Source organism: Rhinatrema bivittatum, chromosome 1 (genome assembly GCF_901001135.1).
Source record: "Rhinatrema bivittatum chromosome 1, aRhiBiv1.1, whole genome shotgun sequence".
Lineage (NCBI taxonomy): Eukaryota > Metazoa > Chordata > Amphibia > Gymnophiona > Rhinatrematidae > Rhinatrema > Rhinatrema bivittatum.
In genome coordinates, this window is record NC_042615.1 from 512,457,563 (window position 1) to 512,477,533 (window position 19,971).

At 46.4% G+C, this 19,971-nt stretch overlaps 1 protein-coding gene across 3 annotated transcripts in view; it reads left to right on the forward strand.

Moving 5' to 3' along the window:
• Positions 1-19,971, forward strand: part of ARAF (A-Raf proto-oncogene, serine/threonine kinase) — a 104,497-nt gene that overhangs the window by 7,491 nt on the left and 77,035 nt on the right. Inside the window, exon 3 of one of the 3 annotated variants that reach the window (XM_029611767.1) lies at positions 2,825-3,029. The exons of the other annotated variants lie outside the window; for them this stretch is intronic. The gene's annotated coding sequence lies outside the window, so the exon portion shown is untranslated. The remainder of the gene's footprint in view (positions 1-2,824; positions 3,030-19,971) is intronic. 3 annotated transcript variants of the gene reach the window in all.

Below are 19,971 nucleotides of genomic sequence, written 5' to 3' on the forward strand. Positions count from 1 at the left end.
GGTCACCTGGAGAGTTGCACTGGAATGAGCTTTGAAGGCCGCTGCAGTCTTCTCTTTCACCCTTAAGAAGACATTGCAAGACTTGGCCTGTGTAACTGGCAATGAGAATTTCAATTACACAAGGACAGTGATACATTCCTTATTAAGGACTGAATTTATGACACACACAATTTTTTTCTCTCTCTCTTTCTCACTCCTGGCGCTTGGGATGAGCCAGCTGGGGGATGGAGGCATCACCATTAGAAATTTGCCATCTGTTTCCACACACACAGAGCTGAGAAATAATTTTACATTTTGTTAAAAGGGAAAAAAAAATCCCTTTGCTGCGTGCTCTCTTATTTCAGCACCACGCTGACGTGACCACCGTCTCCCTACGCCTTGCTTGTTGTTGCTCTCTGCATCCCCATTTATCGCTTTCTCACGCTGCCTTTTTCCTTCTCTCTCTTCTCCTGTTGCTTCACTCCTCGCTCTCTCTTTCATATCCCTCTCTTTCTCTCTGTGTCTTGCCTTTTCTCTCTCTCTGTTTCTGCCCTCTCTCTCTCCCCCCTTACATTCTCTTTCTTCCTCATTTTTTGCTGTACTCTTTTCTCTCTCCCGCTCTCCTTCTGTCTCTCTCATTTTTCTCTGCAGGTCTGGCCCTGCCTGCCGCTGCTTCTGTTTATTTTTTCCTCCATTTCCTCTCATTTCTGCCGCCGCTGTCATCGTGAGGGGTTGGGTCGCCAGAATCCCACCAAAAACATTTGTTTGTGGCTCATCCATTCCTAAACCAGGTATTTATCTGCATGGGGGTGTGATTGCCTGGCCACTCCCGGGGCCCTGATGAAGTATCTGAGAGGAAGCCTTGTAACGAGGGGACTTATGGTAGGATGTGATGGAGTTAGAAGCTGAGGTTATAACAGAGTGAATCCAGTAACGAGGGGTTTTATAATAGACATATTGCAGAAAGCATGTTGTATCAGAGAGAGCTGGCAGTCATTTATCATGAATATTATTATAATAGGGCCTTTTTGCAAGGAAGATTGTAATGGAGGTAAAACAAAGTAGCAATACTACTGTCACTGCAGTTAATGGAGATTCTTCTTTTCACTTGCTCTGATGGATGTGGGCCACCCATTCTAGTCCCAGACTGGATGGCAGGTTTTCTGTGGGGCTTGCTCTTTGAGCTCTTGTCAGCATCTATCTGTGAGTGCCTAGAGAGAAGAGCAGGAGAACTGGGAAGCGAGTTCTAATCTCTGCTCTTCCACTGATTCTATGTGATCCCCAACTTGGTTCCTTCCTCTCCCTGTGCCTCAGTTTATCCCACTGTGTAATTGGGAAATGGTGTTTCTATAGATTTTCTTTTCAGACCTTTAACCACAAACATGATTGATACAGTTTATCTGAATTTTGCCAAAGCTTTTCAGAGGGTACCACGAGAAAAGATGATTTTCAAGTTAACAAAAAGTTTAAGGATAACATTTACAAATGGTTTAGAAAAATGGAAGGGGGGAATGACAGAGGGTCACACTTAATGACACATATTCTAATTGGAATAAAGTGGGTAGCAGTGTTACTGGGCCCACAGTTACTTAATATTTTAATCAGTGTTCTAGATGAAGGAATAGACAGCGATATTACCACACTAGACTGTCACATTTTAAATACACAGAAGGACTTTATTACTTTAGGCAAATGGGAAGACAAGCAACAGATGTGAATTAATGTGGACACGTATAGGGTAATGCAATCAGGGCACAGGAATGGGCAGGTAGGTATAATATTTTTGAATGGGACAAGGGCTTGGGTATATTAGTTAATAAATTGGGAATGAATACTCAAAACCAGGCAGCCTCAGCCAAAGCATGTTTGCATGTTTTATGATGTGTTTGACAGACCACGTTTGAAGTACAGGGGTTCAGTTTTGAGTACCCATCCTCAAATGATATCTAAATGTGAGAAAAGATACAGGGAGGAGCTTCTAAGTTAAAGAAGACGACACAGGGGCTTACGTGTGCTGAAAGACTGATCGAACTAGAGTTTTTATAATTATTCAATAGACTTCTGACTGGTTTGCAAAATAGCGCAGGAAGTTACAACTCTTATTAGATAAATCATATCACATAATATCCAAGCCCAGATAGTTTATCCACCCCTAACAGAGAAGAAGAATAAAAAGAAAAGAAAACATTCTCATATTTCTTGTACATAAACCGGAGTAAGTCCCATAAACCTATATATTGCTCCGTTTTGCCCTTGAGAGCATATGTGAACCACTCAGAGGTCACTGTCTCACAAATCTGGCGATGCCACACCTCAGACTCCAGAACCCTTCTCCAGAGTAGTGTCAGTTTATTGGGGTCTCCTGCATATACGCCACTACATTTCGGGATTTCACAACCGTGCATTGAGGTAGCAACTTGACAGCACAAAGCAAGTGTCCTGGCTTACATTTCAGGCTTTACCCAAGATGTTAATTTAATTCCTTCAGCACAAACATTAGCTCTTACTTTGTGTCAAGGTCTTGTGGGTCTGCATTTGGGTCCTTATGGCTTGGCCTTCAGTTCTCAAATTGCTCAGAACACCAAGGTGTTCCCAGAGTTCTCTTTTGAGGCCCTGGGAAACTGTCAGGTTCCTCAAGGGTGGGATGACTGGGTTTGTATTTAGGCTCCATGCGGACTCTCCTACTCTGCATTTCCCCAAACCACACCTGCCTCCAGCCCTGGCAGACTACAGTTCAAGGCTAGCAAGGACACTTGCCGTTAAAAGTAGTGCAATGAATCTGGGGGCATGAATGAATTGCAAAATCAGTTTCTTAGCATTATGTGATAGGGTGCTTTCTTTCCAGAGGCCGAGGAGACACAACACAGGTGTCAAGACCAAAAGTACATGAATAACAAACTTAATGGCAGATTGGATCCTGTGCCAAAATCTTTGCACAAAAGTATAGGATCACCACAGAAGCAGATGAAATCCATGCCGCCACAGTCCCTCCAACAAAGAGGATCAGTAGTTGGGCAAACCTTATAATGGATACCAATATGTTCTGTGTAGTAAGTTAATAGTGTTCTATTCTCTTACAGCAAATATAAATATAGTCTGCTTTATTCCAAATAGTTACCCAATCAACTGAATCAAAATTGCAATCTAATTCTTATTCCAAGTTGGATTAAGCATCCTGGAGTACTATCCCCACGACTAGCTTCCAAAAAGAGCTGTATAATTTATATATCAAAGACAATTTTCAAAAGCCATGTCTGCAAAAATGGGGTCTTTGAAAACTGCCTCCCATATCTGCAGGTAAAATTATATGCCTAGTGTTACTATGTACATAACTTTACCTGCAGTGAGGGGAGAGGGTCCCGGGGCAGGGCTGAAGAGGAGTTTGCACTTACAGGCATATGTTTGTATTTCCAAACCTAACACGCATAAATCTTCCTAGAAAAAGTGCCTGCATAAATAGCGCATGCAGTTTTCCCTTTGAAAATTGGTGTGAAGGTCTGCATGGAAAAAGGACATTGCACTTGTCTAAAAACTGTCCTCATAGAGGTTAATTTTATAATAGCCTGCATAAATTAGATGGTAAAATCATGCGTTAGGACAGCTGTTTTAGTTAATGATTTGATCAATAGGAATGTAGATAGCTGGGTGGCTGGTGGGCCTGCTTGATATGAAGGTAGCAGACCTCATGCATTACCTAGATAGGATTTTAGAGACTACTGGAAACAACAGTGGGTACCAGTGACATAGGAAAGTGCAGAAGGGAGATTCTGGAGGCTAAATTTAAGATACAGAATGAAAAATGGTAATAAGAAAGGCCAAGAGAGAATTTGAAAAGAACCTTGCCATAGAGACAAAAACCAATAATAAAAACATTCAAACTAAGAAGCTTGTGAGGGAGTCCAGTGGACTACTATATGAACAAGGAGTGGAAAGGGCACTCAGGGATGACAAGGCAATAGCAGAAAAACTAAATTAATTCTTTGCTTCAGTTTTTTACTGAGGAGAATGTTGGGGAGATACCCACTCCAGAAGGGTTATCAACTGGCTCTAGATTTTCAGAACAGGTTGACCCAGTCCTGGTTTTACCTTGATGCATGCAGGAACTTGTAGTTTTGACTTCCCTATTGCAGTTCCTTAGAAAAGTAAGTCCCTGCTTGCAGTGGGGTAAAACCATTGCTGGATCAACCTGTCCTGAATATCTGGAACCAGTTGGCAACCCTACATGTTCTTTGATGATAATGATTCAGAGAAATGGAAGCAAATCACTGAGCAAAGAGTAACAAATCACCAGGCAAAGATTGTATTCACTCCAGAGTTCTAAAAGAACTCAAATATGAAATTGCAGATCTGTTACTATTGGGTAGCCAATGTAATGCAAGTTTTTAAAAAGATCTCTAGAGGTGATCCAGGGAAATATAGGATGGTTCCAGGCAAAATGTTAGAAAATTTTCTTTAAAACAGTGGGCCTGGTTTTCAAAAATTTTTACACGCTTAAAGCTGGGTTTTACATGTGTAAATGAATTTTACCCGTGTAACTGGGCTTTTGAAAATTGCTACAGTATATGCACAAGAACATAAGAACGTGCCATAGTAGGTCAGACCGAAGGTCCATCAAGCTCAGTATTCTATTTCCAACAGTGGCCAATCCAGGTCACATGTACCTGGCAAGATCCTAAACAGTGAATAAATCCCATGCTGCTATCACTCAATGGTAAATAGTGGCTATTTCTTAAGACTACTTGGTTAATAACAGTTTATTGACTTCTTCTCCAGGACTTTTTCCAAACATTTTTAAAACCCAGGTACACTAACTGCCTTAACCACATCCTCCAGTAACGAATTCCAGAGCTTAATTGTGTATTGAGTGAAAAATAATTTTTTATTATTTTTTTTGAATGTGCTACTTATTAACTTCATGGAGTGCTCCCTAGTCTGTATTTTTTTGAATGAGTAAATAATCGATGTACATTTACCCATTCTATTCCACTCATGATTTTACAGATCTCTATCATAGCCCCCTCAGCCGTCTCTTCTCACAGCTGAACAGACCCAGCCTCTTTAGCCTTTCCTTGTAAGGGAGCCATTCCATCCCCTTTATTATTTTGGTCACCCTTCTCTATACCTTTTCCGATGCAACTATATCTTCCTTTACGTCCGGTCAGAGCAGTCCATTATGCATGGATTATGCATGCCTACCAGCAGATGGAGACAGAGATCAGTAGGCTCGCTGCTGTCAATCTTTATATCCCTCTGTGCTGACATCAGCCTGCCAGTATTCTCTGTCTCCAGCAGATAGTAGACAAGCTTCCCGTGCTGGAAGCTAAGGCCTGGTTAGGCCGAATGAATAGGAAGATTCTGATGGTTAGCTCCTGAGGTGGCAGATGGATTCTCCCTCTCTGCTTGGCTATTTTTAGCCTGGGAATATTTTAAGGAAAAATTAAAGAGAGGAGGGTTGAATCCTCAGCTGATCTCTCCCCCAGGGTAAGGTCTCCAGAGGTGATAGCAGTGGTTCCTTCCCTCTGGCGTAAGATAGGACCAGGGTTTCTTTCCAGGATAGGAGTTTCTCCTCTTTCCTCACCCTATTTGTTTTATTCCCCCCTCCTTTCCCCCTTCCCTGCTTTTAACTCCCTCCTCCTGGAGACTGTTCCTATAATTACTGTCTGAGTGGAGCTGTCGCTTTAAGAAGTTTGTCAAAAAAAGAAAAAGCTCAGCTTTGAAGGGCCTGCTCAGCGGCTGTGCTGTGCAAATGTTTAGAGGGTGTTTGCTTCATCAGGGGACAGGCAGTTTTTCCAGGACCTGCTCGGAGAAGTTTGCTATCATGCATTCCTTGTACGTACCCAAATCAGTCCAGACTCCTGGGTTTTGCATCCCTGCCAGCAGATGGAGACAGAGAAAGTTTTACTGACACTGCTACAGAATCACTTGAGCCACCTGCATTTCCTCAGTATTTGTCTCCAGCAGATGGTGCAAATCCTGCAGTTCTGCAGTCTGGAGTTGACTTTGGTTTTGTGAGCCTTCCTCCCAGAGGGTTTTTGAGTCCTGGTGGGTCCTTCCCTGTCTGGTTGAGGTTGATGATGCTTGGGGTTGGTGACCCTTTTGTATGCTTGTTCCTTGATCCCATGGGGTGTAAATGTGGTGGTCTAAATCCTTCCCCTTCACGAGGCTGCTGAGGTGGCTGTAGGTTCAGGACGGCTGTTTGTTTATTTATTTATTTGTCAAGTCTGTCCCTTTTTAATTTGGCTAATCTCTTTTGGTGCTGGACAGGTCTGTTCCATTCTAGGGGAGTTAGCTAAGTGTTGTTAAAGCTTAATTAAAAAAAAAAAAGAAAAAAAAGTAATTGAATTGAAGAGGAAGTTCAAGGACAGCTCCCTGTCTTTGCGGTTCTGGTGGCTGGGGGAGAGTTTTTTTTCTCTCCCGTGGTGTTTGCTGTGTCAGCGATCTCCATTGCGTTGGGGAGGTTTTCCCTCCGGGAAGGTGATGATGCATGGCTCAGTGTGCCATGTGTGTGGGTTTTGGTTCCTGGTGGGTCCTTCCCTGTCTGGTTGAGGTGGACGAGCTGGAGGTCGATGATCCTTTTGTACGCTTGCTCCTTGATCCCGTGGGGTGTAAATCTGGTGGTCCAGATCCCTCCCCTTCACAAGGCTGCTGAGACGGCTGTAGGCTCAGGATGGCTGGTTTTTTTGGGGGGGTATTTTTGTCACTGTCCCTTTTTAATTTCACTAATCTTCTCTTTTGGTGCTGGACAGGTCTGTTCCATTCTAGGGGAGTTTGTTAAGTGTTGTTGTTAGACTTTTGTTTAAAAAAAAAAAAAAAAGAAACAGTAGTTGAATTGAAGAGGAAGGTCTCGGTAAGTTCAGGGATGGCTCCCTGCCTTTGCCGTTCTGGCAGCCAGGGGAGGATTTCTTTCCCTCCAGTGATATTTGCTGCATTGGCAAGCTCCATCGCATTGTGGGGGTTTTCCCTCCGGGAATGTGATGGTGCATTGCTCGGTGTGCAGCATGTGTGGCGCGGCTCCTGCGCACCTCAGCCGCATCAGGCTGTGTTCTGCCTGTGTGTCGGGTAGTGAGGGGCCGTCTGACAGCCTGGTAGCTGCAAAAAAGAGGAAGGTTTCTCCTGCGGCAGTTCTCCCTGCATGCCGGGGCTCAGAGCGAGTTGGGGCCTCAGCTTCTGTCAGCACAGGGGCGGCGATCATTTTGAGTTATCATGCGGCACTTGCTGCACCGACGGAAGAGGGGGGATTTTCCCCCGAGCAGGGGAGGGCAGATGGCGTGAAGGCACCTGTTCTGCCTGGTGCAGGGTTCTCTGGTGCTGGGTCTTTTTAGCCGTTGGCTGATGCCTCCCAGTCCTTTTTGGCTGATTTTGTCCTGCTGTTGCATGTGGCCTATTTGGCTCATCAGGCAGGGCTGGGTACCCGGACCCGTCCTGCCAAGGGTCTGGAGTTGGGTTCCAAACCAGGGCAGCCTCGAGGAAGCATTTGTTGAGCCCTAATCCGTCTGGCAATGATTCAGAGGGGGCTCCTGGGAATCCAGGGGTACATCTATCTCAGGATCTGGGGGTTGATCCGGATGCGGCCACCACAACTCCGGGGGATGATCCAGAGGAGATCCCGGTATCTGAGGGAGATGACCCTAAGCTGGTCCGTTTGTTCAGTAAGGAGGAGTTAGGACCTTTGATTCCTCACGTTCTGGAAGAACTTGGGCTGAAGGTTCCACAAGAAGTCTCTGACATGGAAGGGACGGACCCAGTCCTGGATGGTTGAGGGCTCTCAAAAAAAAAAAAATCATAAGTCAGTGAAGAAGAAGATGGATCAGGAGTAGGGTACTCCCGACGCTGGCTTGAAAGTTGGGGGTCGATGGCAAGGCTTTATCCGTTGCCTGAGCAGACATTGGAGCTATTTTCCCTTCCGAAGGTGGATGCTCTGGTTTCAGTGGTGACAAAGAAAACGACTATCCTGGTCGCGGGGTCCGCGGTGTTGAAGGATGTGCAGGATCAAAAACTGGAGATTCATCTCAAAAGAATTTTTGAGGTGCCAGCCCTGAGTTTACGGGTGGCCATCTGTTCCAGTTTTATGCAGAGAATTTGACTGCGTTGGATGCAGCAGCTTCAGAATTGTCAGGCAAAGTCTGGTGAGGAGGCAGTTAAGGCCGACCGCTTAGAGGCGATGGCAGCGTACGTTGCTGATGCTCCATACAACCTGGTGAGAACTTCTTCTCGGATTATTGGATCTGCTATTTCAGCCAGAAGGTTATTATGGTTGCACAACTGGGCGGCAGATGTGTCGTCTAAATCCCAGTTGTGTTCTCTGCCCTTCAAGGGCCAGCTTTTGTTTGGGGAGGACCTGAAGCAGTTGATGAAGGTTCTGGGTGAGAATAAGGTGCATAGGTTACTGGAGGATAAGCCTAAGGGCAAGAGGTTTTTCCAGGCTTAGTCCCGTTTTCGAGACAGTAAGAAGTCGTGCCTGGTGAGAGGAGTTCCAGGTCCGCAAAAACAATTTTCTCTCCAGGGACAGTCCTGGGGCCAGTCCTTTTGCAGAGGCTGAAGGCCCTTTAGAGCCACCGCAGGTAGTGGTGCGGCTAAGACAGGCTGTGAAATCAGGCGAGGCTGGTCCACTCTGCCATTCCTTTTATAGGAATTGCTTAGCGTGTTTTTTCGGGGAGTGGGTCAAGATTACGCAGGATCAGTGGGTTCTCAGTGTAATAAGAAACGGTTGCGCGTTAGAATTTGCTCGGCTCATCTGCGATTTGTTTCTAGTCTCCCCCTGTGGGTTCTTAGAAAAGCAGCTTGTGGTGCAAGAGACACTGGACCGCTTGCGGAAGTTGGGGGTGGTGGTTCCAGTCCTCCAGGACGAACGAGGCAAGGGAAGGTATTCCATTTACTTCGTCATCCCAAAGAAGGAAGGCACTTTCTGCCCAGCTCTGGACTTCAAGCGGGTAAATGTGGCACTCAAGGATCTGAAGTTCCAGATGTAGACCCTAAGGTTGGTAATGGCAGCAGTGCGCAGGGGCAAGTTCCTGGCTCCTCTGAATTTGACAGAGGCATTCCTGCATATTCTCATTCAGCCAGCTAATCAGCTGTTTCTGCAGTTCATGATTCTGGGTTGACATTTTCAGTTTCAGGCCCTTCCCTTTGGATTGGCCACGATGCCATGCACCTTCACCAAGGTTATGGTGGTGGTGGCATTGTGTCACAAAGGAGTGCTGGTGTACCCCTATCTGGACGACTGATTTATCAGGGAGAAGTCAGAGAACCTTTGTCACTGGTCAGTGCAGAGGATGATCAGTACTCTGGAGTCGCTAGGCTGGGTAGTGAACTTAGCGAAAAGTCACTTGGTGCCATCACAGTCCCTCGAGTATCTGGGGGCTCGGTTCGACACTCAGAGGGGCAAGGTGTTTGAGCGGGTTCTCAAGTTGCAGGGGCAAATTTGGCACTTATTGAGGTTGCTGATACCCAGAGTCTGGGATTATTTGCAAGTTCTGGATTTGATGGCTTCAACCCTGGAGTTAGTGCTATGGGCCTTTGTGCATATGAAACCTCTGCAGAGGGCACTGTTGTCTCGGTGGAACCCGCCCTCGGAGGAATTCCATCTTCCCTTACCACTCGAGAGATTTGCACAGGACAGCCTGTCTTGGTGGCTGCTGACTTCCAATCTGGTTCGTGATTTCAACCTGGAGGTTCCAGATTGGGTAATTGTTACTACTGATGCCAGTCTTTCTGGTTGGGTGGCGGTTTGTCAGCAGCAAATACTCAAGGCAGCTGGTCCGCAGCAGAAGCTTCCTGGTCTATCAATTGGTTAGAGACCATGGTGGTGCATTTAGCTTTACTTGCATTTCTGCCATTGGTGCGAGGTCAATCGGTGAGGGTACTGTCGGACAATTTGATGACGGTAACCTATATCAATCGGCAGAGAGGAGTCAAGAGTTGAAAAGTTGCCCAGGAGGCTCAGGAGCTAATTCTTTGGGCGGAGCAAAACCTGGAGCAGATAGCAGCGTCGCACATCGCAGGAGTAGAAAACATCCAAGCGGATTTTCTATGTTGCAGGTTATTAGAGCTGGGAGAGTGGGAGCTGTCCGAGATAGCGATGCAGCTCTTCTGCGAGAGGTGTAGTTGCCCCTATGTGAATCTAATTGTGACTTATCTCACTGCAAAGGCAGTCGTTTTTTCAGTCGGAGAAGAGAACATGGGGCCGAGGGAGTCAACACTCGGGTGCTAGCTTAGCCTCGGGGAGCTGCTTTACGTGTTTCCTCCTTGGCCTCTAGTAGGTTTGTGTGAGGCACCTTTGAACCTCTTTGGAGAGCGACGCTTAAAGATTTGACCCTTAAGGTCATTTTTCTAGTGGCCATTTGTTCAGCTAGGAGAATCTCTGAGTTGCAGGCTTTGCCTTGCCATGATCCGTTTCTGCAGATTTCGGGCTCAGGGGTGTGTCCCTGTGGACAGTGCCCTCATTTTTACCGAAGGTGGTATCGGCATTTAATGTAAATCAGTCAGTGGAGCTTCCGGCTTTTCCCGAGATGGAGGGACCTTAAGCTTTTGGATGTATGCAGAGCTCTGTTGCGGTTTCTCAAGGTAATGAATGATTTCAGGAGGTCAGATCATCTCTTTGTTTTGTGGAAGGTTCCAAGAAAGGTTCTCAGGTTTCCAAGGCTACTCTTGCGAGAGATGGCTCAAGGAGGCCATTGGTTCCATGTACAAAGCGAAGGGACATTTGGTTCCTGAGGATTTGAGAGCTCATTCTATGCAATCTGAGGCGGCCTTGTGGGTAGAGGCTCAGCTAGTTTTGCCACAGGAAATTTGCAGACCAACGACTTGGAAATCGCTGCATACTTTTGCAGTGCACTATTACTTAGATGTGGGGGATTCGGAGTCCCGGTTGTTTGGCAGAGTGTTTTGCGAGTGGGACTTTCCAGGTCTTACTCTAAGTAGGGAGCTTTGGTACATCCCAGGAGTCTGGACTGATTTGGGTACGTGCAGGGAAAGGAAAATTGGTTCTTACCTTGCTAATTTTCGTTCCTGTAGTACCACAGATCAGCCCAGAACCTGCCTGATCTGTGGAGGTGGAGAGTTGTTCGCTCAGCAGGGTTTTTTTTTTAGTAGGGAATACAGATTTTCATGGTATGGAATACAGACTTGTTGAAAAGGTTTTGGTAAATTTGTTGAATTTGTTAAGTGTTTTTACGATTTTCGTGCTTGGGTACTGAGGAACTGCAAGTGGCACAAGTGATTATGTAGCAGTGTCAGTAAAACTTTCTCTGTCTTCATCTGCTGGCAGGGATGCAAAACCCAGGAGTCTGGGTACTACAGGAATGAAAATTAACAAGGTTAGAACCAATTTTCCTTTTTTTTTTTTTTAGCAGACAGGTTTCTGGAGAAGGGGAGACTGCCTTGCCAGCCCTGCTGGTGAGTTCAGTGTTCCTGTCTCAGCCACAAAGCTTTGGCCCAGAACATCATTGGATCTGATTACATTTGCCTGCTGCCTGAAATTGCACATGTAAATCCTTTTGAAAATTACCCCATCAGGCTATTCAAAATGAACACCAGTTATACTTATTCTAGTACATTCTGAGGACGACTTTCAAAGGGATTTAGCAGGGTAATTAAGTAGTTACCTGGCTGCTATTAGAGCATACTAATAGAGGTCTATATTTAGACACAGTCTGGATAACAAAGTTAGGGGGGTCATTTCTCAAATTGCATTAAGGCCCTAATGTCCACGATAACACCATAACGCATGCGATAAATAACACATCACAAGATGAGTATGCAAATTTTTAAAAATGTAGTCAAGTAGGAGGAGTTTGGGCAGAGTAAATGAAAATGAGAGACGCTTAACATTGAGTGTGATAGCGTAATACAAGCTATTGTGGGCTTTAACGCCAGAAATCACTACACCTTTTTTCCTGGCATTATGCTGTGTGTTATGGCCGCGAGAGAGAGAGAGAGCGCCTCTGGGGAAGCACACACATTAGTCAACTTTTTATAGCACTGGGGCCATTATGAACTCGGGGTGAGGTTTTGGTGACGGGCTACGTATGGGGGGCAGTTTTACATGCACAGTCAGAGGTACGAACAGCACAGTTACCATCAGTAAAGATTTTATGTGATTTGGAGTAATGAAAGGTATAAAAAGATGAGATTTGTACAAAGTATTCTTGACCTAGCTTGATGCACTCTCTACCTAGCTGCTATTAAGCTACGTCTCATCTTGGTGTACCTTTCATCAATCCAAATCACATAAAATCTTCACTGATGTCTACTGTGCTGTTCGTACCTCTGATTGTGCATGTAAAACTGACCCCCGAAACCTAGCCCACCACCAAAACCTCACCCTGAGTTACTAGTTGCTCCTCTTACAGTGGTATAAATAGTTTACTTATATTAGAGCCTTATAAAGACTCTCTCTCGCTCAAAATGATAAATCTAGGCCTTAGTCAGATAAACTTACTTGGCTAACTCTGGAAGCATATTCAGTAGTGCAGCCGCACAATTGAATATAGAGCTGGCTATCTTAAGTAATTAGCGGGCCAACTATAGTTGCCTAACTTTAGGACAGCTCTTTGACTTGACCAGACTTACTAGGCTAAATCATCCAGCTAAGTCTAAATATCACAGTTAGCCGGTTAACTTAACCAGATAACTCAACTCCTCCCAGTTTTGCCCCTGAACCACCCCTAACTTATACAGCTAAATTTTAGCTGCCTAAAGTATTAGCCATCTAGAATTGAGCCAGATAAAGGCTGAATATAGTCGGGTAAGTCATTTACATGGATAACTATTACATTGTCCTTCTAAATGAGTTTTGATTATGGATGTCTTAGATTTCAAAGAGGCATTCCTGTGAGTATTTTTGGTTTGGGAGTCTACAGTGCACACATATTTTGATTTTCAAATGGTGTTTTGCCCTGTTCCACCACCCACAGAAACAGGAGATGCAAAGTATGTGGCCACTTCTGTGCTCGTTTACCCTGTAGGCAAGTTTCCCTTTGAAAATAAGCTATAAGGTCTGCGGGTAGAAATGTACACAGATGCTTTGCAAGAACATGAGTTATTGTAAATGACCTTCTTCTTGTCATGTGCTACTTGTTTGTTTTTTTTAGCTCCATAATATTTCAAGTTTCATATAGAATGTAAAGAAGATTAAGGTTCTTTGCCTTTTGAAGGCTTGGGGGAGCGCCGTCATGTTTTTATGATTAGGCTGCCTGATTAAGCTGACAGCATGGTTACACTCCTCCTCTGCTACCAGTTGAATAGCATTAGAACAACCCTAGGTAAAGAGTCTAGAATTTCACAGCTTCTTTTACCAGTGTTCTGTGTGCAGGAAAAGTTATAGGTTGGCACATATACTTAAAATCTGCAGGGGGAGTGGAAAAGTCAACATGACGCGTACAAGATGGGGGCAGGCGCGCGCGTGCCTTAAGTAATTCCAGATGTAAGATGATTGCTGGGAGCGCCCGCGCCGTCCCGGGCACACCATGAGGGTCGGCGTGTGGAAGCGGAGGCCGCCATTCTCCCCAGACTCGGAACTGCATGGAAAAAGGAGGTGAGCAGCAAAGGTCACAGCCGCTTGCGACCGACGGGCGCAACAAATGCATGGCTGTAGCACTCAACTTTCAAAAGAGAAACTTTGATAAAATAAAAATAGTTAACAAAAATTGAAAGGTGCAGCTACAAAGGTAAAAAATGTGCAACAGGCATGGACACTGTTAAAAAATACCATCTTAGAAGCATAATAGTCCATATGTATTCCTGGCATTAAGAAAGGTGTAAGGAAGGACAAACAATTGCCAGCATGGCTAAAAAGTGAAATGAAAGAAGCTATTTTAGCGAAAAGAACTTCATTCAAAAATTGGAAGAAGGATTCATCAGAAGAAAATAGGATTAAGCATAAGCACTGACAAGTTAAATGTAAGACACTGATAAGACAGGCTAAGAGAGAATTTGAAAATAAATTGGCCATAGAGGCAAAAACTCACAATAAAAACATTTTAAAATATATCTGAAGCAGAAAGCCTTTGAAGGGGTCGGTTGGACTGTTAGATGATCGAGGGTTTAAAGGGGCACTTAAGGAAGATAAGGCCATCACACAAAGATTAAATGATTTCTTTTCTTCAGTGATACCGAAGAAGATGTTGGGGAGATAGCCATTCCGGAGACAGTTTTCAAAGGTGATGATTCAGATGAACTGAACCAAATCATGGTGAACCTGGAAGATATGGTAGGCCAGTTTGACAAACTGAAGAGTAGAAAATCACCTGGACTGGATGGCATACACCCCAGGGTTCTGAAAGAACTAAAAAATGAAATGTCAGATCTCGTTTTATTGGTTATACTATCTGATACTCTCATTACCTAGGTCCGCTCGACCCTCTAATACTCCCTACTTGTTCCGTTTGACCCCTTGTTATTTGTAACTTTATAAATCAATTTCTCATCCTTTGGTTTATCCCCGTTCATCTGTAAACTGATGTGATATGTTTATGAATGTCGGTATAAAAAAAGTTATAAATAAATAAATTGTAACCTATCATTAAAATCATCCGTTGTACCTGAAGATTGGAAGATGGCCAATGTAACCCCAATATTTAAAAAGGGCTCCAGCGGTGATCCGGGAAACTGTAGACCGAAGTCTGACTTCAGTGCTGAGAAAAATCGTGGAAACTATTGTAAAGAATAAAATCACAAAACATTTAGATAGACATAGTTTAATGGGACACAGCCACCATGGATTTACCCAAGGGAAGTCTTGTCTCACAAATCTCCTGCACTTTTTGAAGGAGTGAATAAACGTGGACAAAGGTGAACTGGTAGATGTGGTGTATTGGATTTTCAGAAGGTGTTTGACAAAGTCCCACTTGAGAGGCTTCTAAGAAAACTAAAAAGTTATGGGATAGGAAGTGATGTCCTTTTGTGGATTGCAAGCTGGTTAAAAGTCAGGAAACAGAAAGGAGGATTAAGTGGATTGTTTTCACAGTGGAAAAAGGTGAGGAGTGCCTCAGGGATCTGTACTTAGACCTGTGCTTTTTAATATATTTATAAATGATCTGGAAAGAGGTACTACAAGTGAGGTGATCAAATTTGCCGATGACACAAAATTATGCAGAGTAGTTAAATCTCAAGTGGATTGTGATAAAATGCAGGAGGACCTTGCAAGAATGGAAGATTGGGCTTCTAAATAGAAGATGAAATTTAATGTGGACCAGTGCTAAGTGATGCATACAGGGAAAAATAACCCTTGCTGTAGTTAGACAATGTTAGGTTCTAGCTTAGGAGTTACCACCCAGGAAAGAGATCTAGGCATCATAGTGGATAATACATTGAAATCGTCAGCTCAGTGAGCTGTGGCGATCAAAAAAGCAAAAAGAATGTTAGGAATTAATGGTCGCATATGCTTTTGCGCATATGCAACCATTACAAAAAGCTTTGCTATCCCGCTGGAAGCCGGTCTCCGAGCAGTTTCAGACGCCCCTACCCCTCTCTGGTTCTACCATTTCCGACATACAATGGTGGCTGTCGATAGCGCATCTCTTGAAAGGCATGCCCTTACTGACTCAGCAGTGGATCGTAGTGATGACAGATGCCAGCCTCTCTGGGTGGGGAGCGGTCTGTCAATCCCAGGCCACGCAGGGGTATTGGTCCCCAGTCCAGTCCCGCTGGCACATCAATCACCTGGAGGCAAGAGCGGTGCGTCTGGCTCTCAAGGTCTTTCTTCCCCTGATCCACCGCAAGTCGGTGCGCGTTCTCTCCAACAGTTCCACCATGGTAGCCTATATCAATCGACGGGGGGCACCAGGAGCCGTCTTGTGGCTCTCGAAACCAGCAAGCTTCTTGCCTGGGCAGAGCGACACCTGGAGCGCCTGGTGGCCTCCCACATAGCGGGCAAAGAGAATGTGCAAGCCGATTTCCTCAGCCGTCAACGTCTCGATCCTGGCAAGTGGGAGTTATCGGATGGTGCGATGGATCTGATCGTTCGCAGGTGGGGTCCTCCTCACCTGGACCTGATACAATGCCAAAGCTCTCAGATTCTTCAGCCGCTGGAGAGAGCACTGCTCGGAAGGAGTGGATGCCCTGGTCCCACAACGTTCTCCTCTATGTGTTTCTTCCGTGGCCCCTCGTGGGAAAGGTCCTCAAAAGGATAGAACTCCACAGGGGATCCGTCATCCTCGTGGCACCTGAGTGGCCCCACAGACCGTGGTTTGCGGATCTGGTAAACCTGGCGACGGACGGTCCTCTTCGTCTCGGCAATCTCTCATGCCTGCTCCGGCAGGCGGATCGCTTCTGTCTAGCGGCCTGGCTTTTGAACAGCGGAGATTAAGAAAGAAGGGGTATAAGGAGGAAGTGATTTCCACTCTGCTGCGGTCTCGGAAGCTGTCTACTTCTCTCACTTATGTTCGGTTCTGGAAGGTTTTCGAGAATGTATGTGCGGAATCAGGCGTACTGGCCCGTAAAGCCCAGATTCCCCAGGTCCTCTCTTTTCTACAGAAGGACCTATCTAAAGGTTTGTCTTTATGCTCTCTGCGGGTTCAAGTTTCTGCCCTCGGCTCTCTTCTAGGCAGCGTTGATGGATATTCGGTGGCGGCTCATCTGGATATCATTCGCTGCCTCAAAGGTGCTAAGCACTTGAAGCTGCCCGTTTGGGCTACTTGTCCCTCGTGAGGTCTTAATTTGGTCCTTTGGGCCCTCTGCGAGGCACCCTTCAAACCTCTCCGCCAGTCTACTCTTAAAAATTTGATGCTAAAGACTGTTTTTCTGGTTTCCATCTCCTCCGCCAGAAGGGTGTCGGAGATTCAAGCGCTGTCTTGTAGGGAACCTTTTCTTCATTTCTTGGATTCAGGGGTTTCCCTCAAGACGGTGCCCTCCTTCTTGCCAAAGGTTGTTTCTTCTTTTCATGTCAATCAATCGGTAGAACTCCCGGCTTTTTCTCCGGAAGATATAGCAAGTACGATGGGGGGTGATCTTAGGCATCTAGATGTGAAACGGATGTTGTTGCGTTATCTTCAGGTACCAATGACTTCCAAGTTTCGGATCATCTGTTCTCTGGAGTGGTCCAAATTGCGGCAACAAGGCTTCTAAAGCTCGATTGCTCGTTGGTTGAAAGAAGCAATTGCGTCAGCCTATATCTGTCAGGGCTGAGTGGTCCCTGACGGCCTTAAGGCTCATTCCTTGCGTTCTCAGGCTACGTCGTGGGCGGAGAGTCAGCCGGTCTCTCCCCAGGAGATCTGCAGGTCAGCTACTTGGAAATCTCTGCACACCTTTGCTTGACATTACCATCTTGGCTGTTAGGGCGCAAATGTTTGGGTCCTTCGGACGGCAGGTTCTTCGAGCGGGACTGTCTCGGTCCCACCCTATTTAGGGAAGCTTTGGTACATCCCACGGTCTGGACTGATCCAGGAAAGGAAAGGAAAATTGGTTCTTACCTGCTAATTTTTGTTCCTGTAGTACCACGGATCAGTCCAGACGCCCTCCATGTTTTATCGGTCTGTCCGCTCGAATTTTCTTTTTGTTATTACAGGTTTTTCTGGCCATTTTTTCCTTGGATTCTCATTGAAGGCACCGGAAGCATCTCTTAAGATATCCATGGATATGTATACAAGAGCGGTTACTTACAGAGTTCATTCAATTGTTCAATTTTTTCACAGATTTATTAGTTATCTTGTTACTTGCTTGACCTTATTATCGTTGTCTCTTTACTTTTCTGCTTTGACAATGGTTATACTGAAGGGATGCAGGGTAGGCTCTGTCCTGAAATAGGATACCTTTTCAGTTTTGGTCTTTCTCCATCTGCTGGACAGGAGGCTCAGCCCATGGTCTGGACCAGACCTGGGCAAGGGGCGGCCCGTGGGCTGAATCCGGCCCGCCCACTGCTGAGAGCAGACGGGGAATGAGGCACTGCTGCCTTCCCTCTGCAAGGGAAGGCAGCAGTTCATTCTCCGCTCCCTCGCTCCCCGATTGGCCGGCCAACGGGGAGCGAGGGAGCGGAGAATGAACTGTTTTTTTTTTTTACAGCGTCCGGGGGGGAGGAGGGAGTGACTCGAGCGAAGGCACGCTGTCCGATTGGCCGGTGCTGGGCAAGCCTTGCCCAGTACCGGCCAATCGGACAGCGTGCCTTCGCTCGAGTTTCTTTCCTACATATGTCACGGAGTTTTTTGCCGGTCCGCGGCGCGCGCTCCCGGTCTCTCCCGCTGCCGTTGCCGCTGGGCTGTCTCACGTTCAAGCCCAGTGGAAACGGCAGCGGTGTTGGAAGAAGCTATGGCACCCGCGGCTGGCCTTTTCTTCTTCCCGCGCCTGCCCCCCCCCCTCCCGTGACCCGAAACAGGAAGTGATACAGGGAGCGGTGCGCGGGAAGGAGAAAGAGCAGTGCCACGTCGGCTGCAGCATCGGCCCCCGAGCAATTGAACCAGCCGGCAATCGAGAAGAGAGTCAGCAGCATGAGCCTCCCGCGGCCGAAGGGATTCTTCTTTCTTGGCCTGCGGGGGCTCATGCTGCTGACTCCTTTCTCGATTGCCGGCTGGTTCAATTGCTCGGGGACCGATGCTGCAGCCGACGCGGCACGGCTCTTTCTCCTTCCCGCGCACCGCTCCCTGTATCACTTCCTGTTTCGGGTCACGGGAGGGGGCAGGCGCGGGAAGAAGAAAAGGCCAGCCGCGGGTGCCATAGCTTCTTCCAACACCGCTGCCGTTTCCACTGGGCTTGAACGTGCTGACAGCCCAGCGGCAACGGCAGCGGAGAGACCGGGAGCGCGCGCTGCGGACTGGCAAAAAACTCCGTAACATATGTAGGGGGAAGAGGAAGTGAGTAAGAGAGAGTGAGAAGCAGCCAGCCAGCCTGTGTGTGATTGAGTGGTCAGAGAGCTGATGTGTGTGTGTGTATGTGAGAGACAATGAAAGTGATTGCTCAGGGAGATGACTGATGTGTATGTGAGAGTGTGAGGCATTAGTCAGGGAGGTGACTGATGTGTGTGTGTGTGTGTGAGAAAAAGCATGGAAGTGAGAAGTCTGGGTATGTGGGAAAGCATGAGCATAAGAAGCCTGGAGTTGTGGGAGTGAGAAACCTGGGTGAGTGTGCATGCATGAGAGAGAGAGACTGCTTGGTAAGGTGACTGTGTGTGTGAGAGAAAAAGACTGGTGTGTGTGAATGTGAGAGAATGTGATTCAGGGAATGAGAAGCCTGTGCACGTGGAGAGTGAGCATGGAAATGAGAGAGACTGGTGTGTGTGTGTAACAGAGAGAAAGTGATTATGGGAATGAGAAGCCTGTGCATGTGAAGAGAGTGAGCATGAGAGTGAGAAACCTGGGTGTGTGTGAGACACAGCATGGGAGGGAGAAGCCTGTATATCTGAAAGAGAACTTGGGAGTGGGAAGCCTGTGTGTGTGTGTATGCATGAGTGAGATCAGGTGACTGGTGTGTGTGTGTGAGAGAGAGAGAGAGAAAAAGTGATTATGGGAATGAGAAGCCTGTGCATGTGAAGAGAGTGAGCATGAGAGTGAGAAACCTGGGTGTGTGTGACACAGCATGGGAGGGAGAAGCCTGTATATCTGAAAGAGAACTTGGGAGTGGGAAGCCTGTGTGTGTGTGTATGCATGAGTGAGATCAGGTGACTGGTGTGTGTGTGTGTGTGTGTGAGAGAGAGAGAGAGAAAAAGTGATTATGGGAATGAGAAGCCTGTGCATGTGAAGAGAGTGAGCATGAGAGTGAGAAACCTGGGTGTGTGTGAGACACAGCATGGGAGGGAGAAGCCTGTATATCTGAAAGAGAACTTGGGAGTGGGAAGCCTGTGTGTGTGTGTGTATGCATGAGTGAGATCAGGTGACTGGTGTGTGTGTGTGTGTGAGAGAGAGAGAGAGAAAAAGTGATTATGGGAATGAGAAGCCTGTGCATGTGAAGAGAGTGAGCATGAGAGTGAGAACCTGGGTGTGTGTGACACAGCATGGGAGGGAGAAGCCTGTATATCTGAAAGAGAACTTGGGAGTGGGAAGCCTGTGTGTGTGTGTATGCATGAGT